This window comes from Miscanthus floridulus, chromosome 8 (genome assembly GCF_019320115.1).
Source record: "Miscanthus floridulus cultivar M001 chromosome 8, ASM1932011v1, whole genome shotgun sequence".
In the NCBI taxonomy this organism is placed as follows: Eukaryota; Viridiplantae; Streptophyta; class Magnoliopsida; order Poales; family Poaceae; genus Miscanthus; species Miscanthus floridulus.
In genome coordinates this window covers 128,057,300-128,075,726 of record NC_089587.1, presented here as the reverse complement: position 1 = coordinate 128,075,726, position 18,427 = coordinate 128,057,300, and the positions used below count along the sequence as shown (strand labels likewise).

The window sequence follows — 18,427 nt, the reverse complement described above, 5'->3', positions numbered from 1 at the left end:
TAGCCTTGGAGATGAGGAACAACCACCTCCTCCACCACCCACACTAGCTAAGCTAATGCAGACAGTCATCGAAAGTCAGCGCATGCTAGCTGAGGCTATGCGCCAACTGGCTAACCGTGATGACCGACATGTCCGCTAGGGACCCGAGCCGAACCAGTATAGCAGCTTTAAGGACTTCATGGACACAAAGCCTCCTATCTTTCGAGAGGCAGAAGAACCATTACAAGCTGATGAATGGTTGAGTATGATAGAGCAAAGGTTTGGATTGCTCCATTTGACAGAAGGTATGAAGGCCTCATATGTAGGACACCAGCTCCAAGGCCCTGCAGGCATCTGGTGGACCCATCACAGGACCACCTTCCCTGCAAACGTCGAGATAGTTTGGGACCAGTTCTAGATAGCTTTTCGGGGACATTTTATCCCTCCTGGTCTCATGGCCATTAAGCATACCGAGTTTATGAAGCTAACTCAAGGCAACAAGAGTCTTACTGAATACCTCTAGGCATTTAACAACCTAGCGAGGTATGCTCCCGAGTTCGTTGATACTGACGCCAAAAGAATAGCTAGTTTCAAGAGGGGACTTTCCCCTAAACTGATGAAGTCTATGGGCAACTGCAAGTGTGTCACCTTCAATGAGTTTATCAGTGACACCCTGACTCAGGAGAATAATGATAAGGTGTATGCTGCTTCCAAGACCCATAAAAGAAACTTTGAGGCAGGTGTTTCTCAGTCTAAGGCACCAGTGGTCTCCAAAACCCAGTATCATCCATCCAATGCTAATGTCCGGTACCGCCCACCTCAGAAGAAGAATCAAGCTAAAACTGGTTTCTGCAAGGGGTACACAATTTCCTTGCCAAAGAATACCTCTGGGCAGGGCAGCTCCAATGTCCCACCAGCTAACAGGCCATGCTAGAACTGTAACCTGCCTGGTCACTGGGCTAATAAGTGTCCCTATCCTTCCAAGCAGAATGCTCAGGGAAACGTCCGTCAGGGGCGTGTTCACTACACTACTGTGGAGGAAATTCCTGCTGGTGAAGTGGTCACCGCTGGTAAGTTCCTTGTTAATGATCACCCTGCAGTTGTGCTCTTTGATTCGGGTGCTTCGCATTCCTTTGTGAGTTCTACTTTTGCATCTAAGCATAAGATGAATGTGATTACAATTGACAAGGGTGGTTATTGTATTAGTGCTGCTGGAAATAATATCATGACTAACCAAGTAGTTAAAGATGTAAAGATTGAGATTGGGGATCGAGAGTTCCTTACGGATCTTGTAGTTCTGTCGGGGGTAGGAATCGATGTAATCCTAGGAATGAAGTGGATGAGCGGGAATGGAGTGTTGATCGATACATCAACCCGTGTGGTAATGTTGCGAGATCCTGTGGATAAGAAGGGTTTTCTAGTGCAGTTACCTCGTGATATCGCTATCCACAATACAGCCAATGCTACCCTAGCCAAAGCCATTAAAGATATACCGATTGTCTATGAGTTTCTAGATGTCCTTCCTGATGACTTGCCTGGATTACCTCCGGACCGTGAAGTAGAATTCAAGATAGAACTCATTCTGGGTACGGCTCCTATTTCTCGAAGGCCCTATAGAATGCCGCCCAATGAGTTGGCTGAGCTGAAGAGTCAGTTAAATGAGCTTTTAAAGAAAGGTTTGATTCGACCTAGTTCTTCTCCTTGGGGTTGTCCGGCTATCTTTATGAAGAAGAAGGACGAGTCTCTGCGCATGTGCGTGGATTATCACCCCCTTAATGCTGTTACTATCAAGAACAAATACCCTCTTCCTCGCATCGATATTATGTTTGATCAGCTCTCCAAAGCTAAGGTATTCTCCAAGATTGATTTGAGGTCTGGCTACCATCAGATCAAAATCCGTCCTGAAGATATACCTAAGACAGCTTTCTCTACTCGTTATGGCTTGTTCGAATACCTTGTCATGTCCTTTGGGTTGACAAATGCTCCGACACACTTTATGTACCTGATGAATTCAGTATTCATGCCGGAATTAGACAAGTTTGTCGTTGTGTTCATTGATGATATCCTTGTATATTCTTAGAATGAAGAAGAACATGCTGAACATCTGAGAATTGTTTTAACTCGATTACGTGACAACCAGCTTTATGCTAAGTTCAGCAAGTGCGAATTCTGGTTAAACAAGATACCTTTTCTAGGTCATGTGTTATCTGGAGATAGAATTTCGGTTGACCCTACTAAGGTGCAAGAAGTCCTAGAGTGGAAGGCACCTACTACGGTCACAGAAGTCCAAAGTTTCCTGGGTTTGGCTGGCTACTATCGTCGCTTTATCTCGGATTTCTCAAAAATCACCAAGCCCATGACTCGACTACTTCAAAAGGATGAGAAGTTTGTGTGGACTCTGAAGTGTGAAGAGGCTTTCCACACTTTGTGGACCTTACTAACCTCTGCTCCTGTATTGGCACAACCTGACATCGAGAAGCCTTTTGAGGTCTACTGTGATGCATGTGGCACCAGTTTGGGGTGTGTTCTTATGCAGGAGGGCCGAGTCATTGCTTATGCTTCGCGCCAGCTTCGAAAACATGAAATCAATTATCCTACCCATGACTTAGAGCTAGCCGCGGTTGTTCATGCCCTAAAGATCTGGAGACATTACTTGCTAGGTAATGTGTGCAACATCTATACGGACCATAAAAGTCTCAAGTACATCTTTACTCAACCCGAGTTGAACATACGTCAACGACGATGGTTAGAATTAATCAAAGACTACAACCTTCAAGTACACTACCATCCTTGATGAGGACATCACTACTTCATCGCATACAAGCCAAGTAGAGGGGGACGTCCAGCATGGGCGTCCAATTCATCTTTTTCGTGGTGGAAGCCAAGTCCAACTCAAGTTCGAGTCCGGTTCGGGCTCCAGGACCAGTCTGCCTTAAACTGGTCACCCAAGACGCATCCGGACTCCGTTTTCGATGATCCACATATGGATGGAAAGCTAATTTGATAAGGAAGCCAATCCAAGTGGTTTCACATCAAAAGCTCTTCGGAATCAATGGGAATCGTCGAAACAAGTCAGCGTCCAGAATCTGCCAGGGTGCTGCGACACCAGTTTTTGGTCCGTTGGACCGTGTATCATGTTTGGGCCCATTAGGGGGCGCGTCCAGGGGGGTGACGCCCAAGACTCTATAAATACCAGCCGTCGCTCTCCTTAGGGTTTGGGTTTTGTTTAGTTCTTGATTTCCTCGTGAAATAGACGTCGTTTTGCTGCAACTGTCGCCGCCAAGGCCGCTTGCTGTGAACCAGGGCCCCAGTTCTTGATCTTGTTCGCCTGTGGCGATTAGTCCTTTTGAATAAAGACTTGAACCCCTTCTAGTTATCATAAGCCTCATATTTATTTGCAATTTCAGATTGCGTTCATCCTATTCTTGCTTGTGTTCTCGATTCGCTTGCAGGAAAGCCTTCTCGGCGAGGTCAATCGCGTTCGCGTGGTTGATAACCAACGGAGCAGTGGTGTAACGGTTGCGGGGGTCCGAATCAGTCTTGGTTCGAAGCCTAGATCATGAACGTCGAGTCTCCACCAATCGACGCTATCATACCTTTTGGAAGATCGGGCCTTGTCTACATCAAGTGGTATCAGAGACCTTGTTTCCCGTTAGGTATAACTTTGTTTCCCCCTTTAGATTATTACTATTTTTGCATTACCTACAGTCCACAAAAAAGCCAAAAAAATACATCGTCACATATTCCCTGTCCTATAGCCTCATTGTGCCATGCAAGTTCATCTCTGATTTGCGTTGTTGAGTTTGTGCCCTAGGTCAAGTTCTTGTTGCTGGTTTTAGATCGTTTTTTAAGTCCAGTTTGTGTTTTTCCCCTTGTTTTTCATCATAATCCATGAACACCTTCAAGTATTGCTGTGATTCCTTTGTATTCATCAAACCCTAGTCCACGCCATCTTACTTTGTACACTTGTCTTCACTGTTTTCATCAAATCCTTGCTGTCGTGACTAATTTTGCGCACATTGTTCCCGTTTTGTCCTCTAATTCGGAGTCCGTTCTTAAAACTGGTCTAGTTTTCGCATACGAACGCCGTTTTCGACGTTCCATATATGCAAATCGATCAGAAAAAATTTTCGATGTAGACAAGGCCCGATCTTCCAAAAGGTATGATAGCGTCGATTGGTGGAGACTCGACGTTCATGATCTAGGCTTCGAACCAAGACTGATTCGGACCCCCGCAACCATTACACCACTGCTCCGTTGGTTATCAACCACGCGAACGCGATTGACCTCGCCGAGAAGGCTTTCCTGCAAGCGAATCGAGAACACAAGCAAGAATGGGATGAACGCAATCTGAAATTGCAAATAAATATGAGGCTTATGATAACGAGAAGGGGTTCAAGTCTTTATTCGAAAGGACTAATCGCCACAGGCGAACAAGATCAAGAACTAGGGCCCTGGTTCACAGCAAGCGGCCTTGGCGGCGACAGTTGCAGCAAAACGACGTCTGTTTCACGAGGAAATCAAGAACTAAACAAAACCCAAACCCTAAGGAGAGCGACGGCTGGTATTTATAGAGTCTTGGGCGTCACCCCCCCTGGACGCGCCCCCTAATGGGCCCAAACATGATACACGGTCCAACGGACCAAAAACTGGTGTCATAGCACCCTGGCAGATTCTAGACGCTGACTTATTTCAACGATTCCTGTTGATTCCGAAGAGCTTTTGACGTGAAACCACTTGGATTGGCTTCCTTATCAAATTAGCTTTCCATCCATATGTGGATCATTAAAAACGGAGTCCAGATGTGTCCTGGGTGACCAGTTTAAGGTAGACTGGTCCTAGAGCCCAAACCGGACTCGAACTTGAGTTGGACTCGGCTTCCACCACGAAAAAGATGAATTGGACGCCCATGCTGGATGTCCTCCTCTACTTGGCTTGTATGCGATGAAGTAGTGATGTCCTCATCATCCTCCCTTTTTTGAATTGAAGTCGTCCTCGACTGAAGTAGATCATCTCCTCCATTGGATGACAGCAACGATGGTTCCGGAAGAAGACGTTCATCTTGGCACCCCATCCTTCGCAAAGGCGGCTGCCATGGTGGCTTCCCTGTTGGGAATTCATCCTCCTTCTCCTATAAAAGGTTAGTACCAACAAGAGGCATAGCACTAGGAGTAGGACCAAGTGGACATATCGGTGATGTACAAGTTAGAGCATAACATGGTTCATCATGATCAATAAGAACATATTTAAGAGCAAATAAAACTTCTTTCATGTTACTTGATGGTTCATTTGTTGGTTTGCTAAAGTCTTTATCATGGCCTTTCTTTTTCTTTTCAACAAGTTCCTTTTCATATTGCACAATTTCAGCAGGTGATAAAGGAAGTAAAGCAATGGTCTTTCCTTTAAACATAAAAGTATATCTACAAATCAATCCTTGTTCAGCGTGTTTTGAGTACACAAGTTGAGCCAGTAGACAAGCTACAACGCCATAATTTGTTTCAAATGTTCCTCATTGTCAATAATTTCCGTGTTCGTGCTATAATTGATGGAGGGAGCAGCAATAATTTAGTAAGTTCTGAGCTTGTCAAGACTCTTGGTTTATCTACACGTGCTCTTCCACATTCATACCATGTTCAGTGGTTCAACAATAGTGGTAAGGCAAAGGTAACACAATCTGCTCGTGTGCAATTTTCTATCGGGTCATACCATGATTATGCTGATTTTGATGTCGTGCCTATGCAAGCTTGTTCACTTTTGTTAGGCCGCCCTTGGCAATATGATAATAATGTTGTACATCATGGTAGGCAAAATAGATATACTTTTATGTTTAAAGGAAAGACCATTGCTTTACTTCCTTTATCACCTGCTGAAATTGTGCAATATGAAAAGGAACTTGCTGAAAAGAAAAAGAAAGGCCATGATAAAGACTTTAGGAAACCAACAAATGAACCATCAAGTAACATGAAAGAAGTTTTATTTGCTCTTAAATATGTTCTTATTGATCATGATGAACCATGTTATGCTCTAACTTGTACATCACCGATATGTCCACTTGGTCCTACTCCTAGTGCTATGCCTCTTGTTGGTACTAACCTTTTATAGAAGAAGGAGGACGAATTCCCAACAGGGAAGCCACCATGGCAGCCGCCTTTGCGAAGGATGGGGTGCCAAGATGAACGTCTTCTTCCGGAACCATCGTTGCTGTCATCCAATGGAGGAGACGATCTACTTCAGTCGAGGACGACTTCAATTCAAGAAAGAGAGGATGATGAGGACATCACTACTTCATCGCATACAAGCCAAGTAGAGGAGGACGTCCAGCATGGGCATCCAATTCATCTTTTTCGTGGTGGAAGCCAAGTCTAACTCAAGTTCGAGTCCGGTTCGGGCTCCAGGACCAGTCTGCCTTAAACTGGTCACCCAGGACGCATCCGGACTCCGTTTTCGATGATCCACATATGGATGGAAAGCTAATTTGATAAGGAAGCCAATCAAAGTGGTTTCACGTCAAAAGCTCTTCGTAATCAACAGAAATCGTCGAAACAAGTCAGCGTCCAGAATCTGCTAGGGTGCTGCGACACCAGTTTTTGGTCCGTTGGACCGTGTATCATGTTTGGGCCCATTAGGGGGCGCGTCCAGGGGGGGTGACGCCCAAGACTCTATAAATACCAGCCGTTGCTCTCCTTAGGGTTTGGGTTTTGTTTAGTTCTTGATTTCCTCATGAAACAGACGTCGTTTTGCTGCAACTGTCACCGCCAAGGCCGCTTGCTGTGAACCAGGGCCCCAGTTCTTGATCTTGTTCACCTGTGGTGATTAGTCCTTTCGAATAAAGACTTGAACCCCTTCTCGTTATCAAAAGCCTCATATTTATTTGCAATTTCAGATTGCGTTCATCCCATTCTTGCTTATGTTCTCGATTCGCTTGCAGGAAAGCCTTCTTGGCGAGGTCAATCGCGTTCGCGTGGTTGATAACCAACGGAGTAGTGGTGTAACGGTTGCGGGGGTCCGAATCAGTCTTGGTTTGAAGCCTAGATCGTGAATGTCGAGTCTCCACCAATTGATGCTATCATACCTTTTGGAAGACCGGGCCTTGTCTACATCAATCCTGGCAAGGCCAATGTGGTTGCTGATGCCTTAAGCAGAAAGGCCCATTGCAATTCCTTAGTTAGTGAAGACTTTCATCTGGCACACCTCCTTCATCCTGTAGTACTCCATAGTATCACTGTGGATTGCTCTCTTAGAAGTCAAATTATTGAACTCCAGAAGACTGATGTGGGTGTGTTTCACATCAAGCAGAAGATGAAAGATCAGGAGACCAAGCACTTTAGGGTCGATGACAAAGGAATTCTCTGGTTTAATGATAGGCTTGTAGTACCCAAAGACAAAGAACTTAGAAATCAAATTATGGCTGAAGCCCATTCTTCTAGATTGTCCATCCATCCTGGTAGCAGTAAAATGTATCAAGATCTCAAGCTGTATTATTGGTGGACCAAGATGAAGAAAGAAATCGCAGCCTACGTGGCAAGGTGCGATAACTATTGTAGAGTCAAGGCTATTCACATGAGGCCCGGATTATTGCAGCCACTCTCTATTCCTAGCTGGAAGTGGGAAGAAATTATTATGGATTTCATTGTTGGATTACCCACTACCAACAAGGGTTGTGATTCCATCTGGGTTATCGTAGATCGTCTAACTAAATCCGCTCACTTTATTCCGGTCAAGTCTACCTATCACCCTCACAATTATGCTGAGATTTACTTTCAACAAGTGGTACGTCTCCATGGTGTACCCAAATCCATTATTTCAGATAGAGGACCGCAATTCACAGCTCGCTTTTTGGGAATGCTTACATCAGAATCTTGGCACTCATCTAATCCGTAGTTCTGCCTATCATCCGCAAACATCAAGACAAACTGAGCGTGTTAATCAAATTCTTGAAGACATGCTTAGAGCTTGTCTTATCTCTTGCAAAGGCTCTTGGGAGGAATGGTTGCCTCTCGCTGAATTCTCTTATAACAATAGTTATCAAGAGAGTATCAAAATGGCTCCTTTTGAAGCTCTTTATGGCCGCAAGTGTAGGACTCCTTTGAACTGGGTGGAACCCGGAGAAAGAAGATTCTATGGTATTGATTTTGTAAAAGAAGCCGAAGAGCAAGTCTGAACTATACAGAAGAATATGACTGCCGCTCAGGCTAGACAAAAGAGCTACGCTGATAAGAGAAGAAAACCTATTGAGTTTGAAGTAGGTGATCATGTTTATCTGAAGGTATCCCCTATGAAGGGAGTAAAACGTTTTGGAATCAAAAGGAAACTTGAGCCTCGATATGTTGGACCTTACCGCATTATCGAGAAAAGTGGAAGAGTAGCCTATAAACTCGATCTACCACGTGAGATGGGAGCTATATTCCCGGTATTCCATGTGTCCCAGCTAAAGAAGTGTCTCCGTATTCCCGAGGAAAGAATAGCAACAAGGAAAATCAACTTGAAATCTGATCTTTCTTATGAGGAGAAGCCCGTGCAGGTTCTGGATACTCAAGAAAGAGTGACTCGTAGGCGAGTAGTTAAGTTATACAAGGTAGTTTGGAGTAATCATAGTGATCGGGATGCAACATGGGAGCGGGAAGATTATTTAAAGGAAAATTATCCGACTTTCTATACTAAATGGTACGCTTTCCAAATCTCGGGGCGAGATTTTTCTAAGGGGGAGGGCTGTAACACCCTAGGTGTTTGGCTTCCACAAAATTGCATTTCATTTCATAAACATATGCATCATTTATCTCATCATGCCATTGTCACTGAAACATACATATGCAACATTCGCAATTCTATTTGTTTCATACTTGATTTGCTAGTGAATGGTAGTAGTGAAACATGTGAATGCAACATGAGTTTCTTATACCTTGAAACATGGCAACATGGTAGGAATGTGGCAAGTTAAAATTGCAACAAAAGTAATGAAACATGTGAAACATGGAATTGCAACATTTGAGTGAATTGCTTGTTTTGTTGCTTCATCACATGTGATCATTAGAAATGGGTATAGCACTTGTGTAAAGTGGTTGATTATGGTCTAATACACCTTAACTACACTTAGGGGAATTGTTGGGACATTGTTCATGTGGATCAAAATGACAAAAATGCCCTCAAGTGGAGGTTTGACCTTGAATGACCCTTAGAGTGACACTGTTTGACTAATTCAAAAGTCCAACTTAGAGATCTTGCATGGTTGTGCACTCTTTACCAAAGTTGTAGCTAATTTATCAAGGAACAAAAGTTGTTTTATGATCAACTCATGAAAATGTGTGGAACAGCCTCAAACATGGCCCACAAGTCATTATTGATGGTGGATTCAACACTGAAAAATATTTCTAAGTCCTAACTGCATTTTCAGTTTGATTGAGCCAACTTTGGCTTGATGTAACTTCTGATCCATGGCGAATTAGATGATGGTCCTTGAAAAGAAATTGTAGATGGATGGTAGACCTACAATTTTCATGTACACTGTTTTTGCAATGGATCAACGGTTTAGTCGTATTAAAACGTTGCAGTCGCGCTGTCAGGCGGTTCCAGTTGTTTGAATGTGAGCTACAGTAACTGACAGCCATCAGAAAACGAACGCCGCATGTTTGCCACCCGTCGCCGGACTTCTACTCGCACTGCCACGCACCGCGGGCATCCTGGCGCTGCTGGCCATGCCTTAAACTCGCACGCGCCTGCCCGAACGAGTCGCCTGCTCCATTTGCTTCTCTTTCGACTCCACCACGCGTAGTGACAAGCTGCAGTAGCTCCTCCATTTCCAACCGAGCATCGCCGTCGCATTGCGTGCTCGCCACTGCAAAAACGTGTCGGCCATCTTGCCCCTAGCTTCACCGTGATCTCCTCTACCACCTCCACCTCTCAGTCGGGTCATTTGAGTCTTGGTAAGGGCGTATTCGCCATTTCTTCCACCGCCGCCATGGCGGGACCTCGCCGAAGTTGGCGCTCCATGTGGCCAACTGCCACCGCGGCCTTCCCATCCTCTCTCTCCCTTGCGCTAGGTCCTGTGAATGCTACTGATGCTCATAGGGTCACCCACTAGGGCCGCGACGCCGTCACCTCGCCGGAGCCGGCCAAGCCACGGTCGTGCGCCGCCATGATCGCCGCCACCCCCTATAGCCACGTCAATAGCTTCAATAGATGGCACCGTTAGATGCGCATGGGTGAGGCGAACACCGTAGCACCGCTGGACTCGCCGGAGCTGTCACAGGCGACGAGTTGCGCTGCTGTCATTTCTTCCTCCCCTGTCTGTCTCTCTGTTGGGCGGGACCCGCGTGTCAGTCGTCGTTCTCAGGCGGGAGCGAGTTCTAGGCCACGCCGAGTCTAGGCCGCGCCAGCACGTGCGTCGTGGGCCGCCGAGTCTGTTCGGGCCGGCCCAGTAGTAGAGTTAGGGTTTCAAAAATTGTTTTGTTTTATTCTTTTCACAGATTTGTGTATAGATTCAAAAATATGTATCTCCTAGTTGGTAGCTTCAAATGATGTGGTTCCAATTTTGTTGAGTTCATGATAATGTCTAGTTTATATTAAAAATATAATCTATGCCATGTTCTGTTGAAAAATGGAGTTGCTAATTATCTCTTTTAATCATGAAGGAAATAGGGGTAATTATATCTTTTTCTATGTAGCTCCAAATGGCATGAAATTTTTATGGTGTACTGCTCATATCATGAATAGCTTGTAGTTAAATTTTCATATATTTTGGAGACCGTATGTAGGAGATAGAAAATTCTCTTGTTTGCATGGATGGATCTTGTGTGAATTTTCATAATTTTTCTATAGATCCAGTAAAGGTAAAATTTGGTGAGTGCTATTCTTATGCTAGAATGATACTAGGAAAAATGAGAAATCTGTTGCTTGACACTTTTCAATAGGGTTTCCTAATTATGCTAGAAATAGACATGCCACCTGTTATGTAGGATACAGCAAGTTCTGCTTGCCTAATGGCTTTGAAATTTTTATGGTAGTCTATGTGAAGCATGAGATAGCTACTGTAATTTTTGTAGATGTTTCTGAATAGTTTTACTATATATTGCTTTTATCACCTAATTAACTAAATAAATTAGAAAAGGATATTAAATAATTTATTTAGAGGTTGGCACTATACTTTCTGATGTTCCTCTGGTATGTGCAACAAGTTGGTAAACTTGGTTTGGTCCAATTATGCTTTTGCATCATCACTAAATAATTATTTTAGTAAACCTATCATTTCTGGACAGATTTTAGGTTTACTAGAATTCGATTTGGTTAACGTAAGAATCATGCTTTGATGTTTACAAATGATTTGTAGAGAATTTCATAAGCTTTCCAGAATGTCCTCTTGCAAGTCATTTGAATTTATAGAACTCTGGTTATGATTGAATTAAGGAAATACTCGTTTGCATCTGAAACCTTAACTTTGATTTAAGTATGCTTTTACTATTTCCTAAGCTTGTGGTAATGTTCCTAGGTGTTAGGCCTTTAACTGAAGATGAGCATCTTTATCTTAGGTTATTCAAGTTAGGTAAGTTGATCTTGTTCTTCAAGTTAAGTTAGATACATGCTTTAAAGTGATTTGAATAGAGCTGTTCTTAATCGGTAAACGAGTGTCTAGTGATGTTTCGTTGAACACTTACTGTGATCCATTCATCATGAGCATCATGTCATTCCTTATGCATCCATGATATTTATCTTGTGCATAAGCATGCAATAGGTGTACCGGAAGGTGTGACACTGCTAGAATTCGAGGAACCGAGCGGGGAGCAGCAGCAGCCGACACCGGAGGTTCAGGAGGTGCAGCCCTCAGGAGAAGTGCCTGACGAGGTCACCGTTGAGTGCCCGGATCACCGTCCGTGCAACTTTGTGAAAGGCAAGCCCCAGAGCATATTAAGCCTCCTAATTTCTGAAATGCAGTTAAAGTATTATTGTTACATATATATATTGTTAAACGGGCGGTGATCCGGGCACTCAACGGCGACCTCGTCAGGCACTTCTGTTGCTGTAACTATGTTGCTGGCAATGTATTCGAAACTATGAAGTTATGTACTAAACTATGTTGCTGTAACACCTCGGGTGTTAGCCTTGCATAACTTGACTTGCATAACATGAGCATGATCATCAAGCATTCATAAACAAGCATTTACAATTGAAACATTTGATTGAAACATCTGCAACGTTTGCTTCTTATCGCATGTTTCTTGAACATATGCAACTTTTCTCATTATTTCATGTCTCCATGTGTATATGCATATGATCATGAGTGTACACATGTACTTGGTGGATGTGAGTCACACAAACATGTAGCAACACCTAGGTTAGCAAATAGGACTTTGTTCATGGTCACCTTTCATGAACCAACACTTAAGCTTTCATGTGATTACACTAACTAGCTCTATGAGTGACCACTACATGAAATGATTGAATGACCTTGCAAATTGCTTAAACATGTTTAGAGTATCATTATGAACAACTTTGATATTCATGGTTAGGGGTAATTAGGTCATTAAGCCATGCTTTGAAGTGTATCATCATTTAAATGTGACATGTTTGACCAAGTTTGAACTAGGTGCTAGAGACGTTGCATGGATGAGGTCACTAAAGCAAAGTTGTAGTGTTTGGCAAGGGGAACAACTTTTATTTTTAGATCATTGACTGATTTAGCTTCTAACATGATTGAATTTGGATCACAAAAATCATCAAAGCACTAATTTCAACACTTAGCAAATTTCACCAAGTCTTTTTCGGTTGATAGCTGACAAGCTCGATTTTGGATGGATTTTTCTCGGCACTGGTTGTGAATTAGCACTGGGTCCTTGAATAGAAATTTGAGTTGGAACATAGGTCTACAATTTCGGTTTAGATTATGCGCGCTAATTCTTCACATATTGGAAGATCGAGCTTCGCAAAAATGCGCTGTTAGGCTTCTTCGTGGACTCTGAACCGACTGAATCGGGTGATTTAGTGGCCGACTGCCTTCAGGCCATGGCCGCCGCGTGGAGGAGAAGAGGCCGTGTGTCGCCTCTGCTCTGCCTAGCCAGGCCACGTCGGGCCAGTGAGCGCCTTCAACACCCCCGCGCTCGCCCGCATCGCCCTGCGCTTCCCATTTCGCTTTTCTGGCTTTCTCCTTCACCGCAGCGCAGCCGCCGAGCATTCGCCGCGCCATCGCCGTCGCAGACGCTCCGCTGAGCTCGCCTACGCTCACCACCACTCCATTCGCCAATCAGTCGCGCTCGCAGCTCCGCCTCAACCATCCCCACCGTTTCCACCTTGCAACGCCCCCATCTGTGCCCTAGGTGAGCCGTGTTTAGCTTTGCGCCATCGTGGGTACGCCCTCGCTGGAGTGCCGCCATGGCCGCTGCAGTGCCCGTGCTTCTTCGGAGCAGCTCCCACCGTCTAGGTTGCTTGGTCACAGTCGCAGGGTTGCCGTAGTTCTGTAGAGCACGTCGCTTGGCTTCGCCGTGGCCAGAAATGGCCACCACACGTCGAGCAGCGCCGCCATGCCGCCATGGCCGACACCGTCGTCCTTCGCGCCGGTGATTCGCCTGCCTAGATAGCCTAGCGTGTGCGCAAGGTCTAGAGGGTCACCGTAGACTAGGTGCCATCGCCGGTGAAGCTCGCCGGTGACGAGCCGTGGCCGAACAGCATCGTTCCAGCGCCACTGCCCTGCTTTGTTCCGCTGACACATGGGGTCAACTGACCGGTGGACCCCAGTTGCTAGTGACTATAGGGTAGAAAGATAGTGCATTTGTTTCCTGTGTTATGTGCAACTTTGAAAATTTATAAGTGGAGCTGTGTAGATCATAAATTTGTGAACTAAATTTCGTAGTGTTCCTTAGGGAGTCTAGTATTTATGAAAAAATGATACTAGCATTTGCAGTAGAAATTTTGGGAGATTTAAATAGAGATTTGAAATGTGTTTTTGAATGCATGCAAATTTGTTTATTTTATATCTAGAGTTCCGGTGCTCCAAAAATTATGAAATTTTTGTGGTAAGCTATTCTTGTCATGTATGAACTCTGGTAAAAATTTGAGGATCAGTGCATGTGTAGATTTATAGTTATAGGTTTTTCTTTTATAAATAGTTAATCCTTGTATGAATTTTTATAAAATATTTATGAATCCAAAATTCATGAAATTTGTTGGGGTAATCCTAGTACCATAAGGATGCTAAGAAAAATAGGAAATCTGTTGCTTGGCACTTTTCACTAGGGTTTTCTATTTATGCTACTTTAAGCCTTTCTGTCTTGTCATTTTTGTATAAAAGTGTTTTATTGAATAAAATGGCATGAAACTTTTACAGTAGTCCTTTGATAGCATTAGTAAGGCACTGTAAATTTTTAAGAATTTTTGATGCACATTTGATATATATTTATTATTTAACCTATGTATCCAAATAAAATAATAAAGTCATATAAAGAAATAGTTTAGGCTTCACCATTATATTATCTTGAATGTATTTGGTATGCTTAATCTGTTGGTAGGCTTTATGTTGTCAAACTTTGAGGGATTACATGAAGTAGAAGTATTATTGCTTTAAAATGCAAATTTAAAAGGATTCCGGACAGATTCTGTAGTTTGATAAGTTGCATGATAGGGATGATGTTTGATGTAAAAATGGCTAATAACAAAGTTGTAGATAATTTGATAAGCTTTCCAGAAAGTCTAGGATCACTGCATTTGGATTAGTGGAACTCCAGTTATGAGTGAAACAAGTAGCTGCTGTTTTGTGATATAGTAGATGCATTGTGGAAATAGTTAATTAAATAATCAAGAAGAGATATGCACCTACTCAATAAACATGATGCACTTGTTAACACCATGCTGTTACGAATACTTATATGAATGCATTCATCATGTGTCATCATGCCATACTTGTACGCATGTATGCATTCGCAATACCTTATGCCATATTCATGCATCTAGGATCGGAGGAAGAGATAATGTTGCTGGAATTCGACGAAGCAGAGGAAGGGGACCAGCAGGAGAATCCTCAAGCCGCAGCTCCTGAAGGCGTGGAGCAGAATCTTGAAGAGCTTCCGGAGTGTCCTAACCACCGCCCTACTTCCTTTCTGCGAGGCAAGCCCCGGAGCATTCTAAGTCTCCCAGTATTTTACAAATGTTTACTTAAGTACTTATGATTGATGCATTAGGTTATAAGAGTTGAATGGAACCACTTGGTGCATATACATTCCTTGTCCAGATATTACACCTTTAACCGGTATAGGTCCAGGATCGAATATATGCTTAGCCATGCTTAGACCGGTAGAAGTCGGGTGATGTCCTATCACCTGCGAGATATAGGTCGATACCGGAGCACGGTTGGCTATATTTGCTATCATAGAACAGAACCATGGGGTAAAAGAAAATCAAGACTAGGCGAGATGTCGATAGAGAAGCAACAAGACATGGAGGTCTTGGGTGTGGATCTATCCCCGTCTGTGTCGATTAAGGACCATACCGTTGTTGGCGCTTCTGACAAGATTGAACACATGCCTCTCACTTAGCTGGCCGGATAACTCGTTCCGACCGTGAAGCTGAGTAATTCAACTCAGGCCGGGACCCATTTTGTTGTGCGCTCCTTCTGGGGAACGATCAGACTGAGCCCAAGGGTAGGCTAGGCCTGAACGTCCTGGCATCTGGTGTTCCAGATTGTGCGGCACAGTACGGACCCACGAAATGTAGACCTGAGTTGTACCAAAGGTGACCTAAGGCTGCCTTCGCGCGGTATGCCTGGGTTTGTGTTAGGAATAAATTCCCAGCTGGTTGAAATCGATTCGAATCACCGTCTCTCCCGGATAGTGAGAAACTTGGCTAGTCCCAACATCGTAGTAACTGTGTTATGGAACATGATGGTTCGAATGAATATGGAAGTACAATACCTGCTATGGTTATTATTGTATGCTTTTAAATTGATATACCACATGTTTGGCACAGGATAGTTGCTAATCTAGAAATGGATAGTTATAATTAACTTGATAAAGGAGTCATAAGGGTCCAACTACATCAATTGCTTTTATGCAAAATGTTGTCAAGCTACGTCCACTTATACAACCTTGCATAATCCTTGGAGTCATTTTATTTCTGGTTCATGACGGATAAGTCTAGCTGAGTACCTTCTCGTACTCAGGGTTTTATTTCCCATTGTTGCAGATGGCACTATGTATCATGGTTATTGCAAGAGTTGCTTCTATCCCGCCGTGGATGAGGAGTAAGCCTTGGGCAGGCTTCTTTATTAATCCCTATCTTTGCTTTTGTGGACCGTGATCCTACTTGGCACTGTATCAAACTATGTTGGAAACTTTATTTTTGAACTTAATTGCTTCCGCTTTATCTATCAAACTCGGTTTGTAATAACTTTTATTCATACTCTGATGATGAAATGTATCTGTGAACTTTATGTAATATGTGGCATGTATGTTGAATCATGTACAATCTTGGTTGTTGTAAATCGTTTATCGAGACCCGTCGTGGTACTCGATGGACTACCGGGTTTATATGGGTTCAAGTATGACAGTGCGACCGCTTGCGGGCTGCTATTATACTTGTACTCTTATAAATTGGTCGGTTCTACGACAGTTGCTTCCGCAAAAAATTTGAACTTGGTTTGTAATATTTTATTTGCACTCTGATGGATGTAATCTGGATGCCACTTGCGAAATGTTGTATCGAATGATGTGTTGTGTTGAATCACTACGATCTTGGTTTGTATGTCGAGAGTTGGTTGAAATCCTTCGTGATTTCCGGACTATCAGGATTATGGGAGCTTAAGTACAGGAATTTGATCACTTTGGTGATTGTTTTTGTACTTATGTTCTTATGATTTGGTCGGTTCTGTTACATGCTACGCGATAGTTCTATGTGCTTGTGGAATAGTTGTTAAGAAATATCAACAAGCATTTCTGGCGCCATTGCCGGGGAAGGCAACTGGCCTCGGACTTATATTGCTAGATTCGGTAGCTAGGCTTTTAGTTATCCTAAGTAGTTTATCCTTTCCTCATATCCTATGACTACCCTACATGATCATGGGTGACAAGTCCATTTGTGATTTTTCTGCATCCTCGGCTGCTAATGTCGCCATCGGACCCAATGCTATCAACGGGGACACTAACTTTGAGCTTAAGCCAGTGTTAATTACGATGGTTCAAGATAGTCCATTCTGTGGGAAAGCCCATGAGGATGCGAATGCTCACCTCCAACATTTCTTGGAGATTTGTAGCACATTCACCATTAAGGGAGAGAGCCAAGAGGCTATACGTCTTTGCCTTTTCCCTTTCTGTTTGTTAGGAAGGGCTAAGCAATGGTTTTACTCTAACCGCAACGCTGTAGATACATGGGACAAGTGTTCCAATGCTTTCCTAGTTAAGTTTTTTCCCATGGGGAAGACTAATGCTCTGTGCAATAAAATCTCTAGTTTTCAACAACTAGCAGATGATTCGATTCCCGAGGCTTGGGAACGAATGCAAGAGTATGTCTCTGCATGCCCACACCATGGCATGGAAGACTGGCTTTCAATCTAGAACTTCTACCATGGATTAGTGTCGTTAGATAGGAGCCATTTAGATGCTGCTGCTAGTGGTGCATTCTTTTCGCTAAGTGTTGCAAATGCAAAGACACTGACCGAGAAGATGGTCTCCAACCAAGGATGGAGCAACGATCGACTCTAACCCCATAAATGAGGTAAGCATTCAATTAAAGGAATTGACATGCTTGCAGCTAAGATGGATCTGCTCGCGGAGCAAGTGAAACATTATGAGAAGGTGAGTGCCCAAGAGACACTCAAAGCCATAGATTTCCACATGATTTGCAAAGTTTGTGGAGATGTTGGACATTCAGGCAATTCCTGCCCTGAAACCCAAGAGGACCTCAACTTCGTCAACACCGACAATTGGTTCCGTCCACAACATCAAGGCTGAAATCAGCGCTCCAACAACTAGGGAGTTAACAATTATTACTCTTCTTCTCGTTTGACCCCACCTTGGCCCTCGTACACATGGAGCTCCTTCTCTAGCCCATGAATGATGGTTTATGGCCCAGTGGTGTTGGTTTCGTTGTGTTTGGATTTGTTCCCTTGTGATAATATGGCCCACTTTATCCTATTTTCTATATAAATTCTCTTGCAATTATAAAATCACCAAGACTTGTGGAAATAGTTAGTTTCAAACCACTAGTCCTATGTTGATGATTGATTTTAAATATAAATATTTATTATTTTAATAGATTATAGTTGACATTATCGACCGTCTACAAGTTCCCCCAAGCTTAACCTTTGCTAGTCCCTTAGGAAAACTAAACTTAAACAATTGGATCAACATTTGCTATTATGTTTTCATGCTTCAAAGGTACACAAGTGTTCAATAAAAAATTCTCCTCTGAATTAAAATAAGCTGACTTAACTTTCAAACTTACCCATATTACCTTCAACCATGGGGCTTCTTAG

General features: G+C 43.4%; 1 non-coding gene across 1 annotated transcript; it reads right to left on the bottom strand.

Moving 5' to 3' along the window:
• Nucleotides 1-17,376: 17,376 nt before the first annotated feature.
• LOC136478709 (small nucleolar RNA R71) lies at nucleotides 17,377-17,485 on the bottom strand. Its single transcript, XR_010764425.1, has one exon. It is a non-coding gene; the product is annotated as a small nucleolar RNA R71 (small nucleolar RNA).
• Between the last annotated feature and the right edge of the window lie 942 nt (nucleotides 17,486-18,427).